Below are 20,457 nucleotides of genomic sequence, written 5' to 3' on the forward strand. Positions count from 1 at the left end.
TTAGTGTCATTTTCATTCAGCATTATGCAGCACTGTCTAACCAACAGTTAGACCAAGAATAAATGAGTGAATGAATGAATGAATAAATGTAAGATATTAGAAAGAATAAATTTAAACTGTCATTATTTAGGATAAGATAATTACCTATCTAGAAACTCAAAAACTCAACAGAAAAAATATTAGACATAATAAAAGAATTTAGCAAGAAGCCTGGCCAAAAGATGACTATACAAAAATTACTTACATTTCTTTACACCAGCAACCAAAATCTAGAAAACATGACTTTTTTTAAGTTTACTTATTTATTGTGAGAGAGCACACAAGTGAGGGAAGAGCAGAGAGAGAGAGAGAGAGAATTCCAATGAGGTCCCAATCTCATAAGCTGTGGGATCATGACCTGAGCCGAAACCAAGACTTGGACACTCAACCAAATGCACCACCCAGGCACCCCAAAACATGACTTCTAAAAAGATTCTAAATGCACGGGTTACAAAAAACAAAAGATACTTAGAAATAAATCTGAAAATATTAGGTGCAACCTATATGGAGAAAATATTTAAATTTCATTGGAAAATACTAAAGAAAGCCTGAAGAATTTGTGAGATACATCATGTTTATTAATAAGAAAACAATGTCATAAAGATGTCAGTTTACTCCAGATTAATTTATAGATTCAATATAATTGATCAAAATCCCAACAGATTTTCTTTTTTTTTTTTAATTAAGAGAACTCAAAAAGCCAATGCTAAAATTTACTGATGAAAACAAAGATTCAAGAATAACCAAGACACTTTGGAAGACAGTAAGATTAGGGAGAACTGATCCAGTAGATAGTAAGATTTACTATAAAGCTTTAGTTATTAAGACATGTTTGACATCAGCACAGAAACAGATAACCGATAAAATAAAACAGAGACCCCAGAAACAGATCTATGCACATGTGGAATCTTGAGTATGTTACAAAGATGGCGCTGTAAGTCATGAGAAATGGATTCCTTTTGTCTAAATGAGAGTGGAACAATTGCTTAGCCATGGGGTCGGGGAGTAGGGATGAAACAGCATTTCTGCTTCTCGAATCCATCAATTCCACACAGATAAAGGGCTGGAACCTGAAAGACCAAACCTCAAAACTATTAGGAAAAAAAAGGCAGGAATATATCTTTCTGACCTTGAGATATGAAAAACTTTCTCAAACAAGACATAAAAAGCAGTAACAAAGAAAACAGAAACAGATTTGTCTACATTAAAATTAAGAGTTTGTCTTCATCGGAAGACACACACACACACACACACACACACACACACACAGTGAAAAGACAGGCCATAAATGAGGAGAGGATATTTTCAACACATACTATGCAGCAAAGATTAGTATTCAGGATATACGTTTTTTAATTTCTTCAAATCAATTTTTAAAAAAGACAAAAATCCAATAAAACTGGAGAAATAGCACAAATAGGAATTTCACAAAAAATACAAATGGACATATGAAAAACACTCTAATTAATAACTAAAGCAATGCAGATTAAAACCACAATGAGAGAGCATTTTACACCTAGTGGATTGGCAAAAATTATGAAGTTTAACAACTCTCAGTGTTAGAAGAGGAATATAAATTCATGAGAATTCTCCTACACTGATACTGGAAGTGTAAATTGATGCAACCACTCTGAAAAACATTTTGACATTATCTTATATGTCAGTATTTAAATTTTCTAGTAGCCATGTTTAAAAGGTAAAAATAAATGGGCACCAGGCGTTGCTCAGTCACTAGAGCAGGTAACCCTTGATTTCAAGGTTGTGAGCTCAAGCCACATATTGGGTGTACAGCATACTTTTTAAAAAAGGAAGGGGTGCCTGGGTGGCTCTGTCAGTTAAGCATCTGGCTCTTGATTTCAGCTCAGGTCATGATTTCATGGTACTTGAGTTAGGGCCCCACATTGGGCTCCACACTGACAGTGCAGAGCCTGCTTGGGATTCTGTCTCTCTCTCTCTTTCTGCCCATCCCTCACTCACTTGCTCTCTCTCTCTCAAAATAAATAAATAAACTTTAAAAAAAGGTAAAAAGAAACAAATGAAATTAATTTTAATAATATATTGTATTTTACTCACTATATCGAAAACATTATCATTTCAACATGGAATCAACATAAAAGAGTTATTAATGAAATATATTCTTTTTCATAATGAAGGAGGTCTGAATATACCACTCTAGGGTCATCTGCCTGGCTCAGTCAATAGAGCGTGCAACTCTTAATCTCAGGATTATGAGTTTGAGCCCCACGTTGGGTGTAGAGATTACTTTTTAAAAATTTTTTTAAATCCTTAAAATGTATATATACCACTCTAAAACACGCCACTTTGGCATAAGAATTATTTTGAGCTAAAGGCAAGTAAGAAACAGCAGACGAATGAAGAGCTCTCTTCCCTCCCCTTTTCTGCTTAAAAGTAGGGCACAAATATCCCTTGGTAAAGGTTACATAAATTTCTGTTTGTAAAGGAGCCTACCTCCCCATCTCCTGCACCACAAAGAGAAGAACCATTCTTATCTCAGGAGACAACTTGAGACTGAACAACAAATCTTACTAACCAACCCTTATCTAGGATATATTTTCTAGTCTTCTTCCCACAATTTACCGCTCCTTGTAGTCCAAACTCCTTTTATCTTTGTCTAGTCATTTCACCATAATTTACCACCCTTTCTTAAAAAGGTTTACAAGACCCTGGCTCTAACCATCACTTTGGGTTTTGATTCTTTCCGGTGAAATGCCCATGCATGTAAAAATATTAGCATCGAGGGCAGGGTGGGTGATGGGTATTGAGGAGGGCACCTTTTGGGATGAGCACTGGGTGTTGTATGGAAACCAATTTGACAGTAAATTTCATATATTAAAAAATTAAAAAAAAATAAAAAAAAATAAAAATATTAGCATCAAAAAATATGTATGCCTTTTGTTAATCTGTCTTCTGTGAATTTAATTTATAGGTGTTTAATCATACAACCTAAGTGGTAGAGGAAAAGTATTTTCACCCCCCTACAAAATCCTCTATGTATTGTACACTTATATAGCACATTTCAACCCAGAAGCTAAACTTGGAAATGCTTGATCTCTATTTAAATTTTATAAAATTAATAGTTGAAAAAGTTTTCCAATAACTGCATCAGTTTTCAGTGTCTAAATTAAAATTAAATATTTTAGTTCTTCTTTCATGCTAGCTGCATTTCAAGTGCTCAGTTCCTACATGTGGCCACCTTATTGAACAATCATAGTCTTTTATTTTTTGTGTGTGTGATCAGAAATCATTTTTTTAATTTTTTTATTTTTTTTAATTTTTTTTCAATATATGAAATTTCTTGTCAAATTGGTTTCCATACAACACCCAGTGCTCATCCCAAAAGGTGCCCTCCTCCATACCCATCACCCACCCTCCCCTCCCTCCCACCCCCCTGAACAATATAGTCTTACAGAACATTCATATGCCCTTTGAACCAGTAAGTCCGCTCCTAAACAAACTTCCTACAACAGGGGTTCTCAAACTGCAAGCCTCAGAATACTTGAAGGGATGGTTAAAACACAGGACCCATCCTAGAGTTTCTGATAACCGGTGAGAACTGACACCACCGTGTGTGGTATATACAGGAAAGTCTCCTGCAACTCTGTCATAGCAAAAACTAGAAATAACCTACATGTCTATCAACACAAGAATGGGTTTCTGTAAACTATGGTATAAGCCCACGATAGAATACTCACAAAACTGAAAATGATGTGTTGTTCTAAAATGAAACAATATGGATCAAACTATATCCATTTTGAAAACAGAATGTTGAGGGGTGCCTGGTGGCTCAGTTGGTTAAGCATCCAACTTAGCTCTGAGCTGTCAGCACAGAGCCGGGAGCCTGCTTTGGATTCTGTGTCTCCCTCTCTTTCCACTTGCACTGTGTGTGTGTGTCTCTCTCTCAAAAATAAATAAACATTAAAAAAGAAAATGGAATGTTGATCTTTTTAATAAAGCAATTCCAAGAAGACTATAGACAGTGTAAATGCTCTTTTTATAGGACTTAAAAACAAACATTATATTATTGGGACATAATTAATGAAACAATTTTTATTTTAAAAGCAAGGAAAATTTGAGATAGTGGTTCCCTCAGGGGCTAGAGAGGAGGGATAAGAGAGGATAGTCATAGGTGTTCATATTATTACGCTTTATAAATTACATACATATCCTATTATATCATTTTTACATATCACAAATATGTAAAACATTATAAAGAAAATAAAATGTAAATAATACTGTAAATCACATAATCCCAAAAATGTTTAAAAATAAATGTATTTATAGATGCACAGAAAAAAAAGTCTGGAAGAAAAAATATCAGAATGTTAATAATGGTTATTTCTGGGTTGTGGAGTTTGGATATATTTTTTTCTTTTTGTATAATTGTATGTTCTCTACTATAAATATGCAATGCTTTATAATTAAACAAGTTTGCTTCTTTTTATCTTCAACACATAAGGAATTCAACTTGTTGTACTCAGTTAGTCTCCAAACCCTCTGTTCATTTCTGTATCACCACAGTACAAACCTTAAAAAAGACCCATTTCTGGGGCACCTGGGTGGCTCAGTCGGTTGGGCGTCTGACCTTGGCTCAGGTCATGAACACGCAGTTCATGGGTTCGAGCCCCGCGTTGGGCTCTGTGCTGACAGCTCAGAGCCTGGAGCCTGCTTTGCATTCTCTGTCTCCCTCTCTCCCTGTCCCTCCCCTGCTTGCACTCTGCCTCTCTCTCTCAAAAATAAATAAACATTAAAAAAAAAAAGATCCATTTCTGAGGGGTACCTGGGTGGCTTAGTCAGGTAAGGGTCCAACTTCAGCTCAGGTCATGATCTCATGGTCAGTGAGTTCAAGTCCCACATGGAGCTCTGTGCTGACAGAGCCCAGAGCCTGCTTCAGATTCTGTGTCTCCCTCTCTCTCTCTCTTTGCCCCTCTCGCACTCACACTCTATCTCTCTCTGTCTCTCAAAAATGAATAAACGTTAAAAAATATTTTTTAAAAAAACACATTTCTGTTTGCTATAATACATATCTCAGATGCCTTTTCACAATCTTATTAATAATAGTAACAGTGATAGTTGACATAGATTAAGGACATGTGCTCTCATGTTGTAAGTATTAAGTAAGTAATTTTGGTTAAGCCTTACAAAAATCCAAGACCTAAGTGTAATTGGTTTTCTCATTTTACAAATATACAAAAGGAGGTGAAGTTCTTCCTTAAGTAGCTTGGATAAATTGCTTCCCCAAGTCCGCATAGCTTAGGAGGTGGTTTTCCATCAGTATCAGCAAAGAGGAAAGCAAAAGTTTGCATTTCATATCTAAGTTCTGTTTTAGGCCTCATCTTCTCAGAAATAACTTGGTGAGATTGTTCTACACATCAACAAAAAGTGGTGAGAGGACTCATGGAAAGTGTATTAGATTTCCTGATCTAATAAATTTGAAAACAGCAATTGTAATTACTGCTGATGACAGAACTTCCTGGTGAAAATCAGTATCTGTCTCAATGAGCAGAGCTTGGCTATTCTCAGTATAATCAAGACAAGCAGAAACCTGGATGACATCAGCAGTGGTCAGAGTCAAAAGAGCCCTCAGCCTCATCAGGCCTTGGGACTCCTCCTGTCTGGCTCAACTTCCAAAGAAAACAGCCTAAAATGCATTTGTCATGCTATTAAGTGCTAGAGAAAATCTCATCACTCTCCATGTCATATGTATTTCATCTTTCATGATGAGATAATCAGTTATCATACTTGACAAATACAAAGGAAAATAGACACTATTGATTTCTCCTGACAACATCATGCTGGGATACTGAGGCCTTAACAGTCCACAAACATTACTTTTAACCATAAGTGTCCTGAGTCATCACCAAACATCTTGCTTAATTTTATTCTAATAAAATCTCCAAATACATCACCTTCTCTACCAAACCCACTATGAAGGCCTCTTGGGAGATTCCTATTTTTGCCTTTTTTCTGTTTCTACCTTCCTCATACCACAATAATAATTTAGAGTATTTAAAAGCCCCAACTTCTACCCTAAGTAGACAAAAAATGTCTTATTTAGCTTCATTTTAAGAAAGTAAGCATCTTATTGGAAAGCCCAAGATCTTAAATCCATGATGGCAGCAAAAGGTGGGTACATCTGTAAACACAAGACTGCCTGAATTTGGATCTCACCAGGCCAGAGTGACCATGGAAGCTGACAGCTTGGGCCAGCTGCCAGGAAGGGCAATACCACACCTCAGTCCAGCAGCTTAGGAAAGAAGATAGCCTAGGCAGAGAAAACAGTACCCAATAGGTCCAACGTAATCACAAGGGTCCTTAAAAGTGGAAGACAAAATTGGAAGAGGGAACCAAAGAGATGGCAGCATCTTATTGGCCTTAAAATGAAGGAAAGTGGGCTGGGCACCCCAGTGGCTCAGTCAGTTGAGCGTCCAACCCCAATTCAGGTCATGATCTCGCAGTTTGTGGGTTTGAGCCCCATGTTGGGATCTGTGCTGACACCTCAGAGCCTGGAGCCTGATTCAAATTCTATGTTTCCCTCTCTCTCTCTGCCCCTCCTCCGTGCTCTCTCGCTCTCTCTCTCTCTCTCTCTCTCAAAAATAGACATTAAAAAAAGTTTTTTTAATGGAGGAAAGGGGCTATAACCCAAGGAAATGATTGTCTCCAGAAGCTGAAAAAAGTAACAAAATGGACTTTGTGAATTGACTGTTAGACTCTGCCTACAAACATTATCCACACTTTCTTGTGAGCCATGCACACAAACCACTTGAAACCAGCATTTCCCACCACCCCATTTCCTGTTCTTTTCTTTGTTTCTCTTCTTCTCCAAATTTTGTTCTCCGAAGCAAAACAAAAAGGTCTTGCTGTAGCTGTTGGTCCATGCTAAACACATCCCTCAGGGACCTAGAGAAACAAAATATCCTTGGCCATGTGCTTAACTCCAAAACGCTACATTTCCTGAACTATCTGATTTCTCTGACTTTGAAGAACCATTTGAAAGTATTCTCTCAGACAACAAATTAAATGCATTTCTATTATGTTCTGAACACTGTGCCTATCTCTGGGGATCCAATGATGAGCAAAATAAACAATGTCCTTGTCTTTGTGAAGCTATTGAAAGAAATAGTAAACAATTAATCACATAAAAAAAATCAAGCCAATACTTACACATTGTTTTATGTACTTAGCACACATTAACATTTTATTTTCCCAACAATCCTGGAGGTTGTTATTATGCCTTTATTTCAAAGGGTAGGAAAATGAAGTTCAGAGGGGTTAACTATCTTGGCCAAGATTATCCATCCAAGTAGAAGTGCAGCTAGGATTCAAACCCAGGCCATCAGTGTTCAGATTATGTGTTCTCCGCCTTTTCAATATATTACCTCTTTGTGATTCTAAGAATACAAACATTGCCTGTAATACCCATTTTTCTTTTGCTGCAAGATCTATTTCATATAGAATGATAGACCAGAAATGAGATTATCAGACAGCATGACAAAGAAAAAAATAATCAGGGTCAAATGCTTGACACCAGAAGCCTAACTTAATTTCAGAGGAATCTGAAGAATCAGTTATAGTACTAGAAATTAATACCAGTATTGGAAACCACTAATCAGACATCAGAACTTTATACCATTTGCAAGGGCCTTGCCCCAGAGAAGTGTGCATCCTTTGCAGATGACAGTTCTGGATAAGCCTTCTCTGGCCCCAAAACAGATTCCTGACCTCATCAGAAAAAGATTCCACTTATCACATTCTCTCCTAGTGCAAGAGCCTTGATCTCTGCTACAGATTTAACCTACAAGGAAATACAACTGCATTTACAGCATGAGCTCTCTAAGAAACCTTCTCTTAGCCAAAGACCCATTTCCTCTCCTCTCAAAACTCAAATATGAGTAACACTATGGCAAGCGGTACCCAACAACATCAGTTGCAGGTGAAGTCTTAAGTATCACTGTGAGAGGACTATTCCAGTGTATATGCCCCACTCTGTTGGAGAACTTTTCCCCTGAGAACATACTCAGCTCAGTCTGCAGAACATGCCAATGGGTGTCTCAGAAGGAAAGAAATAGAAAAAAGTGATGAGACCCCTCAATTCTCCAGCATCTGCCTGACAAGGCCTAAGAGACCTCCAACTAGCTCCCTATAAAAGAAATGAACATAGAGGATAAAGGTAAAACAGGATTACCAAATAGAGCTTTGTCCCCAACCTTTTCTGAGAAACCCTGGATGGGCAGACTGGGCCATATTTCAGAGAGTCTTGCTTTGGCTGGTCTAGATTGACCTAAGCAGCCAGAGTCAAAAATCATTTGAGTGGCTTCCTTGTTCCATTGCCTTTAGGCCCATACACTCTCTTAGTCTTAAAGATCTCATCAGGGATGAGAAGAGACAAGGAAACATAAACCTGCAGAAAACTACACCCCAAAGCAGGGAGTCTTCCCCCAAAGCTCCTCAGTATTGATCTAAAGCTACCTACCCTAAAGCCTTCCTAGAGCAGAGAGGAAGAGGAAGCCTCTTACGAGGCAGAAGGCTCCAACCTTCTGCATGAAGAAAGGGAGCATTCCACAGAAAACAGTTCCAGCTAGAACATACACAAGAGACAGCCTCATGAAGAAAGTCCAGGAAGGAAAAAAGAAAAAACCCAAAGACTTGAACAATTAACAGAAGTGGTGAATTTCTTCCCATCTCCTCCTTTACTCAATTTTCGTGAATAACAGTAATAAAATTGAAATGAAAACTGTAAAGAAAATTTCAGCACCCAGGACAGTGCTCATTCAACTACTTGGATGGACGCATGCTCCCTTCTCCCCACCCACGAAAAGCCAGGCTTCCAGAACAGATTCAGGATCCTATACCTACACTAGGTCAAAAAAGCTAGTAAAATTTTGGGTGCAGTTAGCATTAAACTCTCTCTTTGTTTTAAAATGGGGCACCCTATTTGGCAGTCTACTTCCAGACACCTGACTGCTCTTTTTTTGCTAAGGGGACAGGAATGGTCTGACAGTTGCTCTGATGCAATAATAAAGTTTCTCTGTTATGTTCCACAATGTCTGGAAACAAATTCTATAGAGACCAGTCAAAAACACACAGTGCCTAGGAAATTATGCAGACTTGCCTTTATTCTTTGGCATGGTTAACCTTTATTGAATATTTATTGTGTTCAGGTACTGTTCATATATTTTAGCTCATTTAATCCTCCCTGGGTCAACAAGTCAGACCAAATGGGGAAGAAAACTTCCTTCTTAGTTACCAAGAATCGTGATCTGAACAGGTAATCCATGGCTATATGAGACAATCTCATTTTATTTTTGTTTAATGTTTATTTGTTTTTGAGAGAGAGAGAGAGACAGAGTGCATGCACGTGCTAGTGAGGGAGGGGCAGAGACAGAGGGAGACAAAGGATCTGAAGCAGGCTCTGTGTGGACAGCAGAGAGCCCAAGGTAGGGCTTGAACTCATGAGCCATAAGATCATGACCTGAGCTGAAGTCAGATACTTAACTGACTGAGCCACCCAGTCGCCTGAGGCAATCTCATTTTAGAGGATTATATTCAGTTCTTGGTGCCACATTTTAAGAAAGTCTCTACCTGTACTAAGAACACATCTCAGAAAAAGTGGCTCCATCTCCTACATGAAAGAACAGACAGGCTAAATCAGAGCCACAGTGGCAGCACATTGACAATGGTATTCAAACAGAATCTTTACCTGCCTTATTATATCTGATTATGTCTACTTATACCTCCTCTATCTCTGCAAAAGAAGAATTCAAAAAGATTCAAGGCAAAACGCCTACCCCTGGTTTATTTATGAAATATGGTCTGTCTCCACTGAGCCTGCATTGGAGGAGGAATTACTTTTCTCTTTTCCTGAGGGACATCATTAGCATAGTGATAATTAATGAAAGGCAGCAGCCAGAGTTTGGTAAATTATTAATGGCTTCAATCATCCAGAGAGCAGACAGCCCCTGTGTGCAGTTGTCCTTGGTGACAGCATGGAAGTGCTCTGGGGAAACGGATGATGGACAGAAAACCAGCGCAGAGTGTGTGTGCTTCTGCACGCACAGATTCAGACTTCTTATCCAAACAAACCGGGTTTTCATGCAGAAATACTCGTGGATTAAAACTGGGAGCATGTCCCTCTGGCATATGGTGACTGTTATCAGATCCTCCTTATAGAATGCCTAAACAGAAATTAGGCCTGGTCCTGGGGACCTGTTGAAAAGTTGAGGAGGAGGAGGCAGTGGGTCTTTTACAGCAACCACAGAGATTAGGGGTTAGAGGGTAAAATTGAGAACTCATTAGGAGATCAATGCCAAAGTGTAGTTGGAGAGTACATGCAAAATAGATCATTGGAGCCAAAGGGGGTTGGAAACAAATGTCAGAAGCTAAGATACACATATAAAAGGAATTCTAGGCAACCTGAAAACATGAGAGTGAAGAGTATCATATAAGAACAGGTAAAAGAAGAGATGACACAGACAAATTCCAGGGAGGAGGGATTCAAAGCCACTGTACGAATCTTTCTCCCTTCATAAGTTTATTTATATGGGCCCCACTTAAACAGAGCCTTCTTGTTACATAAAATCATAAGCTCCTTGAGGGTGGCAATTTTTACTGTTTTCTTCTCTGCTATATTCCTAGAGCCTGCAGAGCACCAGACATAGAGTAGGTACTCAAAATATTTGATGAATAATGAAGAAAGAGATGAATAAATGGATACAACTATCTTACCATGTTAGATATTAGATAAAAAAAGAAGTATTGAGGCCACTCCTTTCATCTTGGGTCTCTGCGCCTTTCACAAACTTCCAACATCACTATGTTGGGACTGAGCATCTGGAAGTTGACAACCCCTGAAGTCTGCAGGAGCCACTGTGAGGAGGGCCCAGGAAAGAATTTGCCATTTTCAGTGGAAAACAAGTGGCAGCAACTAACAAGATGACTGTGTACTTTGGATCTGGATTTGCTGAACCTTTTTTTTTATAGTAAGACACCAACTGCTTAAGAAATAAGGATGTTTCAATTAATCCATTAAACAGATGTGAAAAGGAGCATTTTAAGAGATACAATGTCTGAAAAATGGATCAAACTCTTGAATTCAACATACTTGATACGTTTGTAAATAAATTTATGGCATGGAAAAAAGTCTTGATAAATATTTTTTAATAAAATCACATCAATTGTTACTTTGAGTAACAAAGAATTTCTGAACAATTCATTGAAGATCAAAAAGAGAGGTTTCCAATATATACCACCACCCAGAAAATAATGGAATAAATGCTCATTTGATATTTATGTTCTTTCCCTAAATTCCTTTTCCAAATGTGTTCTCCCTCAACCCTTCCCCCGCAACACAGCGCAAAGGCACTCTTGCTCGCCTGCTCTATCTGTATCTCTATCTCTGTCTCTAACTCCCTAAGTGAAAATCAAAAAAAAAAAAAAAAAAGATTCTATTACTGCATGTGTAAAAACAAAATGACTGCTCTTATAATCATGGTGTGACTTGAAGAATGAGAGATACCACTCCCACATGGCAACTCAGAATCCTTGGTGCTCTTCCACCCTTTGGGGTGTATGTTGAGTCTTTGAGATCTCTAGCCAGAGGCAGGCTTTACCAAGTGTGAGGTAGTAGATAAAGCTATTCCTAGTGTCTCCCCTTGGGGCTCTGATATGTCAGCCTCTCTGCAGTCCTCAAAAGAGAGAAGGTGAAAAATCCACCATAACAGAAGCAGAGTGAAAGAATGGTCTCTACCTCTCAGGAGCATTTGTTTTTCATACCAGTACCATAGGACAAAGGAGTATGAAGGAAGCTCCATTTGTGGTAATTAGGTTAGTTACTGAATAGAACCAAATCTATGAATTAGATTCACAGGCTCAGGACTCAGAGGGAAAAGATCAAGATGAAAAGGAGAAGAGATATAGTTCACATAACACATATATATGAGAGATTCTATATTTATACAAAAGGAATCCCAGAAAAAGAACTAAATGTACACCAGAGAAATAATAAAGAAATGAGAGAAATATCTACACTTCACCTAAGAAAATCTTTATTCTTTCAGTCAAAAGGACTCAATGAGATTCAAGAAAGAATATGGAGAAAGACCACCTACACCAAGGCACCCTGGGTAACATTTCTGAAGTTCAAATATATAAAATAACATCTACTCATATATTAAAGAAGAAACAAACATTTATTTAAAAAATGACAATTATAGTAAAAGGTGTCCCTTTCTTAGCCCAATGCCAGAAAAGAGAAGAGCAACAGCATGAGAAGAACTTTCTATATCTGTGTCTAAAAAGTATGTTCCCTGTGAGAGCAAAATAAATACAAATTCAAGTATGCAAGGATTCAGAACCGTAATACCCAAGTACCAGTCCCCAAAAATTCACCTGAAGAAAGAGTCCAATGAAGTGGAAAAAAGAACTCAACAATTAGGACCAGTTATAGAAGAATCAATGATGAGTAATAAACCAATGAAACTTACGATTAAGTCAACAAAAGCATTGGTTGCTATATGGTTGACAACTTTTATACAAATATTAACAAATTCTCCCTAAAGTAAAAATATAGAAAAATATAAATATAGAAAAGAAAAACCTGAAAAGATACAGCTAGCCTCAGAAAGGAAGATAAGGATTCCAGTGGACCATAAATTCAAGGTCAGGAACAGATTGAAGCTGGGAATTTGCTTGACCCAGGGTTCAGACGCTGGCAGTGGCAGCTAAGAGTTTGGCTTCTACAGGGTAAAAGGACAAAACCTGTTCCAAAACAGAAGCTGGAGTGGAGTTCTTCCAATCATGAAACAAGTCTACATTTGTTTTAATTGCCTTAGAAGACTGCCTGGGTCTAGAGCTTACACCAAGTCATAAACCCAGGGAAGGAGGACAGGTCTACAACCTAGGAAACAGAAACTGAACACATAACTGGCTGAATCCTGGAGTCACTGCTCGGAAAACAGCCAGCAAAAAAAAATTTTTTTTTAAAGGGGGAGGGCGCCTGAGTGGCTCAGTCAGTTAAGCGTCTGTCTTCGACTCAGGTCATGATCTCACGGTCTGTGGGTTCGAGCCCCACATTGGGCTCTGTGCTGACAGCTCAGAGCCTGGAGCCTGCTTCCGGTCCTGTATCTCCCTCTCTCTCTGCCTCTCCCCCATTCTCACTTTGTCTCACTCTGTCTCTCAAAAATAAATAAATGTAAAAAAAAAATTTAATAAAAAAAAAAAGAAAACAGCTGGCAGGAAAGCCAGCAACCATCTGACTATCTGCGATTACCACTTACCAGGAGACTCAAACCTCCACTGTAAAGCCTGGCTCTAGACTGAAAGCCTGAGAGGCTTAGGAGAGGTAACACAAAAGATTATTCAAGTGCTACTTTGGTTTTTAAATTTAGCCTTTAATTAATCAAAATTACAAATTCAAAAACTTAGTCCTTTCTTGTCCTATTCCTAGATCTTTTTATATCCTTCCTACCTACCTAGATTTAAATTAAGCCCAACTGGAATCTCTCATGTCTCATCTTTCTCCATTCATAGTTCTGAGGTCATTTAAAAATCATTAAAGAAATGGAGTTAGTCACCAAAATTTCCCACTGACAAAAGACGACCAAACCTCCACAGATAATCCTTCTCTTTTTTTTTTTAAAGGTCTTTTTAATTTTTTTTTTAACGTTTATTTATTTTTGAGACAGAGAGAGACAGAGCATGAACGGGGGAGGGGCAGAGAGAGGGAGACACAGAATCGGAAGCAGGCTCCAGGCTCGAGCCACCAGCCCAGAGCCCGACGCGGGGCTCGAACTCACGGACCACGAGATCGTGACCTGAGCTGAAGTCGGACGCTCAGCTCAACCGACTGAGCCACCCAGTCACCCCCAGATAATCCTTCTTTACAAACTGCTTCAAAGGACCGGGAAAGTAGAGAGAAGACGAACTCTTTAATGTATTTTTTGAGGCAACTTAGCCTACTACCAAAATTGGACAATGATAAAGACAAGAAAATAAAATTACAAACAGATCTTTCTAAGAAACATAGACATAAAAGTTTTAGTTTATAAATTAACAAATCAAAGTCAAAATGTGTTATAAAATGCGTCATAACTAAGTAGTTTATCCCATAAAAGGAAAAACACCATTAGAAAATCTATCAATTGGGGCGCCTTGGTGGCTCAGTTGGCTAAGTGTCTGATTCTTGATTTCAGCTCAGATCAGGATCTCATGATTCGTGAGATCGCCCCACATCAGGCTCCCTATGGAGGCTGCTTGATATTCTCTCTCTCTCTCTCTCTCTCTCTCTCTCTCTCTCTGTCTCTCTGCACCTCTCCCACTCATGCTCTTTCTCTCTTTCTCTCTCTCTCTCTAAGTAAATAAATAAACCTAAAAAAAAAAAGTCTATCAGTAAATATACCATGTCAAGCAGACAAGGTGAACTACCAAGCAGCACAAGCAGCATGTGAGGAGAAACTCATGGTGGAAACAAGAGCAGGAGCAGGCATGTGGTTTTGCACTGCATGCCCAGGGTATAGAAGGATCAGATATTAGATCTTTGGGTTGTGGGAAGTATCAGCCGCACACCTGGCTGCTCAGGGACTATGGCTGTAGGACATGGCGGAAGCGTGGGCTCCAGCCCAGATCGTCCACCTCAGCACTCCACCAAGACTGATTGCTCCACCACTAGCATGTATCCATGGAGCTCTGCAGGAGGGTGACCACTTCTCTAGGCTGTAGATTAAGTCAGATTATTAATAGATTAAGAAAAATAGGGGCGCCTGCGTGTCTCAGTCGGTTGAGGGTCCCACTTTGGCTCAGGTCATGATCTCCGGTTCATGGGTTCCAGCCCATGAACGTTTATTTATCTCTCTGCCCCTCCCCCACCCATGCTCTGTGTCTCTCTGTGTCTCTGTAAAAGAAACATTAAAAATTTTTAATAAGAAAATAAATAATAAAAAATAAAAATAACCTAACAAAATAATTTCCTATGAAACTTTAGAAAAATTGTCATTGAAGTCAAGAATAAGAATGTCTACCATCACCCCTATACCATTGACATAGTAACAGACATAGTCAATGTAATAAAATAATAAGTATAATTATAAGAATGAGAAAGGAAGAAAAAACTCTCCTTATTTTCAGATAACATGATTGTCTACATAGAAATCCAAAAGAACATATTGAAATACTTAGAACCAAGAGGAAAACTCAGGAACATTACAGGATATCATCAATATATAAACATGGTACATAGCATTCCTTTATGTCAATAAACCAATTATAAAATATGATAGAATTAAAAAGCATACATGTCAGCAACAAAAAATTAGAATCCAAATAATAAATCTAAAACTTAGAAAAGTCTAAAACCTAGTAAATCCAAAACATATATGAAGAACATTATTAAAGTTATTGAAGGACATTTTTAAAGATCTAAATAAGTGTAGAAATCATACCATGTTAATAAATCAAAAGATGAAATAAGCTCAACATTTCAGTTCTTTCCATCATTAATTTGTAAGTTCAATGCAAATCCAAGCAAAATCCAACAGACCTTTTGTAAAACCTTATAAGCTGATACTAAAATTCATATGTAACCATAAATTAACAAGAATAAAAGTATTCTGAAGAACTGTGTATGGGTGAGAGGAGGACTGTTCTACCAGATGAACCAACCAGGAACCAGTCTGAGGCTTGCAGCTGGCCTCAGTGTTGTTGGAAGCTGGCCTGGTGCTTCGTGTAGGCCATACACCATCTTACAGAATACCACCTCAGACAAGGTCACTCATCAACCAAAATAAACTGAGTCAACACAAACCCACTTGATAATTTTGCATAAACACAGATAAAACCTCCATACAACCCACAACATACCAAGCATTCCTGTCTCTCACTAAACAAGTGCCTGCTACTTCTTTACCAAGTATCATTTTGTCCTCCCTCTAGCCTCCTCTCCCTATAGATAATATTTATGGAGATATCCAATCATCGAATGCCCCCACTTTCTGAAGACACCCAATCCAGAGTTACTCCCCTTTCTCTCAAGCCTTCCCCAGAATCATTCAACAAAAGCCCACATCCTACAAGAAGGTGTTTGTGTGAGTGTTTTGTTTTGTTTTGTTTTGTTTTGTTTTGTTTTGTTTTGTTTTGTCTTTCCACACTGTCTTACTGAGATGCCACACGGGTCCCTAACCCAAACTGAAACTAGTAATAAACCTAATTTGTTAACTGCAGGTATGCTCCTGGAGGTACTGGCTTGAGGTTGCTGACAGAGGTACCAATGCCCAAATACTCTGTAAATAGTGTGTGGTTGTGGTGTCCAAATAAACTAATAAGTCAATGGGACAGGATAGAGTTTAGAAACAGACCCACAAATTAAAAAAAAAAAACCTGAAAATTCACAGAGTTGGTATTATACATCAGTGGGAAAAGGTATTTATCTTCAATAAAGATGAGATGAGACTATGACTCTCCCATATAAAAAAATATGAAATCTCATATCACCATACACAAAAATTATGGGTTAATAACCTTAAAGTGCAAAATTATAAATCTTAAAGAAAATTATAGGAGAACCAGTATTATGTCTTTATGATTTGAACCAGTATTGTGTCTTACACTTAGCACAAACATGGAAGGAAAAATTTTAACTACATTAAAATTTATAACTCTGCACAGCAAATGATACTATGGTAAAAAGATAAGCCATAGATTAGGAGATATTTGCAACATTATATAGCCAATAAGGAAGTAGTTTCAAAATATATAAAGAACTTCTACAAATTGATTAGAAAAAAACAAACAGGGGCACCTGGGTGGCTCAGTCAGTTAAGGGTCCAATTCTTGATTTCAGCTCAGGTCATGATCTCATGGTTCATGAGATCAAGCCCCCAGCTGGGCTCTGCACTGATAGTGCTAAGCCTGTTTGGAATTCTCTCTCTCCCTCTCTTTCTGTCCCTCCCCTACTCACAATCTCTCTCTCTCAAACTCTTTCTTTCAAAAATAAATAAACATTTAACAAAAGAAAAATGCAAACAACCCAACTAAAAAATAGGTAAGGTACCTGAAGAAACAAATCACAGAAGAGAAAATACGAATAAATATTAAAATATGGTCTTCTTGAGTAGTCAAAAGAATGCAAGTTAAAATAACAATGAAATACCGCTGGCAAAAATGATATCAGATTCGCAAAAGAAAAATTTTTTTAAGTTTTATTTATTTTTATAAGTAATCTCTACACCCAACGTGGGGCTCGAACTCACAGCCCCAAGATCAAGACTCACACACTCTTCTGACTGAGCCAGCCAGACACCCCAGATTGGCAAAATTTTTAAATTAACTGTTCCAAGCATAGGTGACACTGTGCAAGACTTTCTGTAGGAAACATAAATTGGTACAGCCATTAGTTCTCTAATTAATTTAGAGAGCAATCTGGCATTATCTACTAACGTTGAAAATGAGCATACTGTGCAACCTACCCAGCAATTCCACTACTAGACCCTAGATAAACCTACGCAAAGTAATATGGAGAGAGAGAGAAACATGTATGAGTAAGAAAGTAAGAGAGAAAATGAGGGAGAAAAAGAGAACAAAAGAGAAGAAATGATTCCTACTGGCTCTGGGTATCCAGTTCTTTCTTCACCTATATTTCCTACCCTCTGATCACTTTATAACAAACTCCCTCTTTAGAAATAAATTCATTAGAATTGGCTTATATGGGGGCTCCTGGGTGGCTCAGTTGGTTAAGCATCTGACTCTTGATTTTAGTCCAGGTCATAATCTCAGGATTGTGAGATCGAGCCCCATGTTGCTCTCTGGGTTAAGCATGGACCCTGCTTGGGATTCTCTCTCCCTCTCTCTCTGCTCCTCCCCCATTTGTGCTTTCTCTCTCTCTCTCTCTCTCTCTCTCTCTCTCTCTCTCTCTCTGTCTCTCAAAATAAATAAATAAACTTTTTAAAAAAGTAAATCACATTTTAAAATAGAGTAACAGGAGATAGAAAGATAAATAAAAATTAATCAAGGAAGGTTCGCTTCCACCCCTAATAGTTGTCGAGAGAGTCTCCCAAATGAGGATAACTTGTCCTAAGAGGGATTCTATTGATAAAATGTCCCACAATTTATCAAATATATATTGCTTGCCTCACAGAATTTTCATTTGGTCATCACAGGAATAGACAAGTCACTTTACCATTAAGGTCTCTGTTTCCTCATTTATAAAATGAGATTTAATTAAATGACCTCAAAGTTTCCTTTCAATTCTGAAATTCTGTGATCAATCCCAAAATGAAGACAATGTATAAACTAGGTTTGTAAACTCTACAGTAAGAATCAACAGCAAACTCCTAATAAACTCACAAAGCCCAAACTGCTCCAGAACCTTAATGTTGACACTATAAATCACTAAAGACAACAGAATGTAGAAAGCGGAAGCTCGAACACCCAAAACCTCACCTGAGATACAGGAGCTCAGTCCACCAGAAGTGTGGCTTTAAGATTTTAGAGACTTAGAAGTATTTTCTAGTATAACGTTTCCATGTTAAAAATGTTCTCCACTTATACCTTTACAGAGGTTTTCAGTCCTTATGAAGCCTGCATATGTGTTCCTCTTTGGAAAGCCCCAGCTGGGTCCTAACCACCAAAAAAAAAATTGAAAAATGAGAATACAAAAGGAAGCAAACTATACTGTGTGTGGAAGCAACTAATGTATATAAATTATATACATATAATTTATAATGTAATTATATTTATTTATATTTTATATTTATATATTTAAAAATTTATTGAAATGTTTCAAATATATTATATATACACATAATTTTAAAATTATATATGATATATAATCATATATCATACACTATATTTAATTATATATACTATACATTATATATGTAATATATATAGTTATATATTACATATATAATTATACATAGTTACTAAAAATATATAACTATATAATTTATATATTTAATATTAGTATTATGTACTAATAATATAGTATACATTATAATTTACAATAATGTATTATAACTCTACATAGTCATACAATTATATTATAATTATATAATTTATAATTTAAATATAACTCATATATAAATAAAATTTGTATGTATAATATGTATGTATGTAATTTTAAAGCAATTATCTTCAAATTCCAAATGCTTAGGGTTCTCCACAAGATTGTTTAGTGTTTAAGAAATCGAAACTTAATTTTTTTAATGTTTATTTATTATTGAGAGACAGAGACAGAGCAAAAGCAGAGGGTCAGAGAGAGACAGAGACACAGAATCCGAAGCAGCATCAGGCTCCGAGCTGTCAGCACAGAGCCAAACAGGGGGCTCGAACCCATGAACTACGAGATCATGACCTGAACCAAAGTTGGACGCTTAACGGACTGATCCATGAGCCACCCAGGAGCCCCAAGAAATCCACACTTTAAAAAATTGAGGTGATTTTAGGTTTATTCTTTCTTGTTAAAGCCTGCAGTTCACGTAAAGCCAAAATCAACTTGGGCTGGAGCATTATGCTTTATTTCCCAGTTGCTCAAACACAGAATGTTAGGTATGATCAAATAATGTAGAATGAAGTCAGTTGAAATATTTCAACTGGAAAGGGCCTCTTCGATGTCTGCATGTGTGAGACCCTGCAAGATTGCACAAATTGCCCAAAGTTACACAGCTAATGAGTGGCTGAGCCTTGACAGGAAACCAGGCGTCCCGCTTCCATTGCAGTGCTGTCCTGTGCTTGCCTCCCTCTGGTGAAGCCACCTCTGGACTGGAATCTAGGAAAACCTAGAGAAGCTCCAGGTCCCTTATATATTCAAAACCTCAGCCTCCCCCCTGCAGGCCTCTGTGCCTGTTCCCTTTCTCTGGTATATACCATCCTCCCAGCGGGTCAGACACCAGTTCCATAAATTGCCCTGAGTTCAATAGTTTCCACACCTTTAGATTTTCCAGACCAGTCAAGTTTCCCCCAAAGTTCTAACATCTCAAAAAAGATATGCCTAATTTCATTTTGTTAATGGAAACATTAAGAAAACAACTGCCACCCATTTCCACTATCATTTTAGCACTGAAAATGTAGAGAGTATATGCTTGAAAAAAATGAATTTTATTATATATTAATTGTACTTTAATAGACACACGTAGGTAGGCTCTTAAAATGTAGGTATGCTGAACCGGGAATTAGATCAAATTGGATATATTTAGCTTTGGTTTCTCTGCCTCCAGACCATTTTACCACAGTTGAGGGGAAACACCATCATGGACAAGAAGAGTTTGGGAAAACTACTGCTTCAGACTCTTCCAGGACAATGTCTCCTGCATTCCTCCTGTCCATCCACATTACCCTTATCCATCCAGGCCTTCATCACTTCTTCTCTGGATCACTGCAGTGTATTCCTGCCTGCTCTTTCTGTACAATGTT

General features: G+C 37.7%; 1 pseudogene; it reads left to right on the plus strand.

Annotated features, from left to right (window-relative positions):
• The first annotated feature begins 10,870 nt into the window (after positions 1 to 10,870).
• On the plus strand, positions 10,871 to 11,063 carry LOC109275096 (cytochrome c oxidase subunit 7C, mitochondrial-like; annotated as a pseudogene).
• Positions 11,064 to 20,457: the final 9,394 nt, after the last annotated feature.

Source organism: Panthera pardus, unplaced genomic scaffold (genome assembly GCF_024362965.1).
Source record: "Panthera pardus isolate Hobbes unplaced genomic scaffold, ASM2436296v1 HiC_scaffold_2, whole genome shotgun sequence".
NCBI lineage: Eukaryota > Metazoa > Chordata > Mammalia > Carnivora > Felidae > Panthera > Panthera pardus.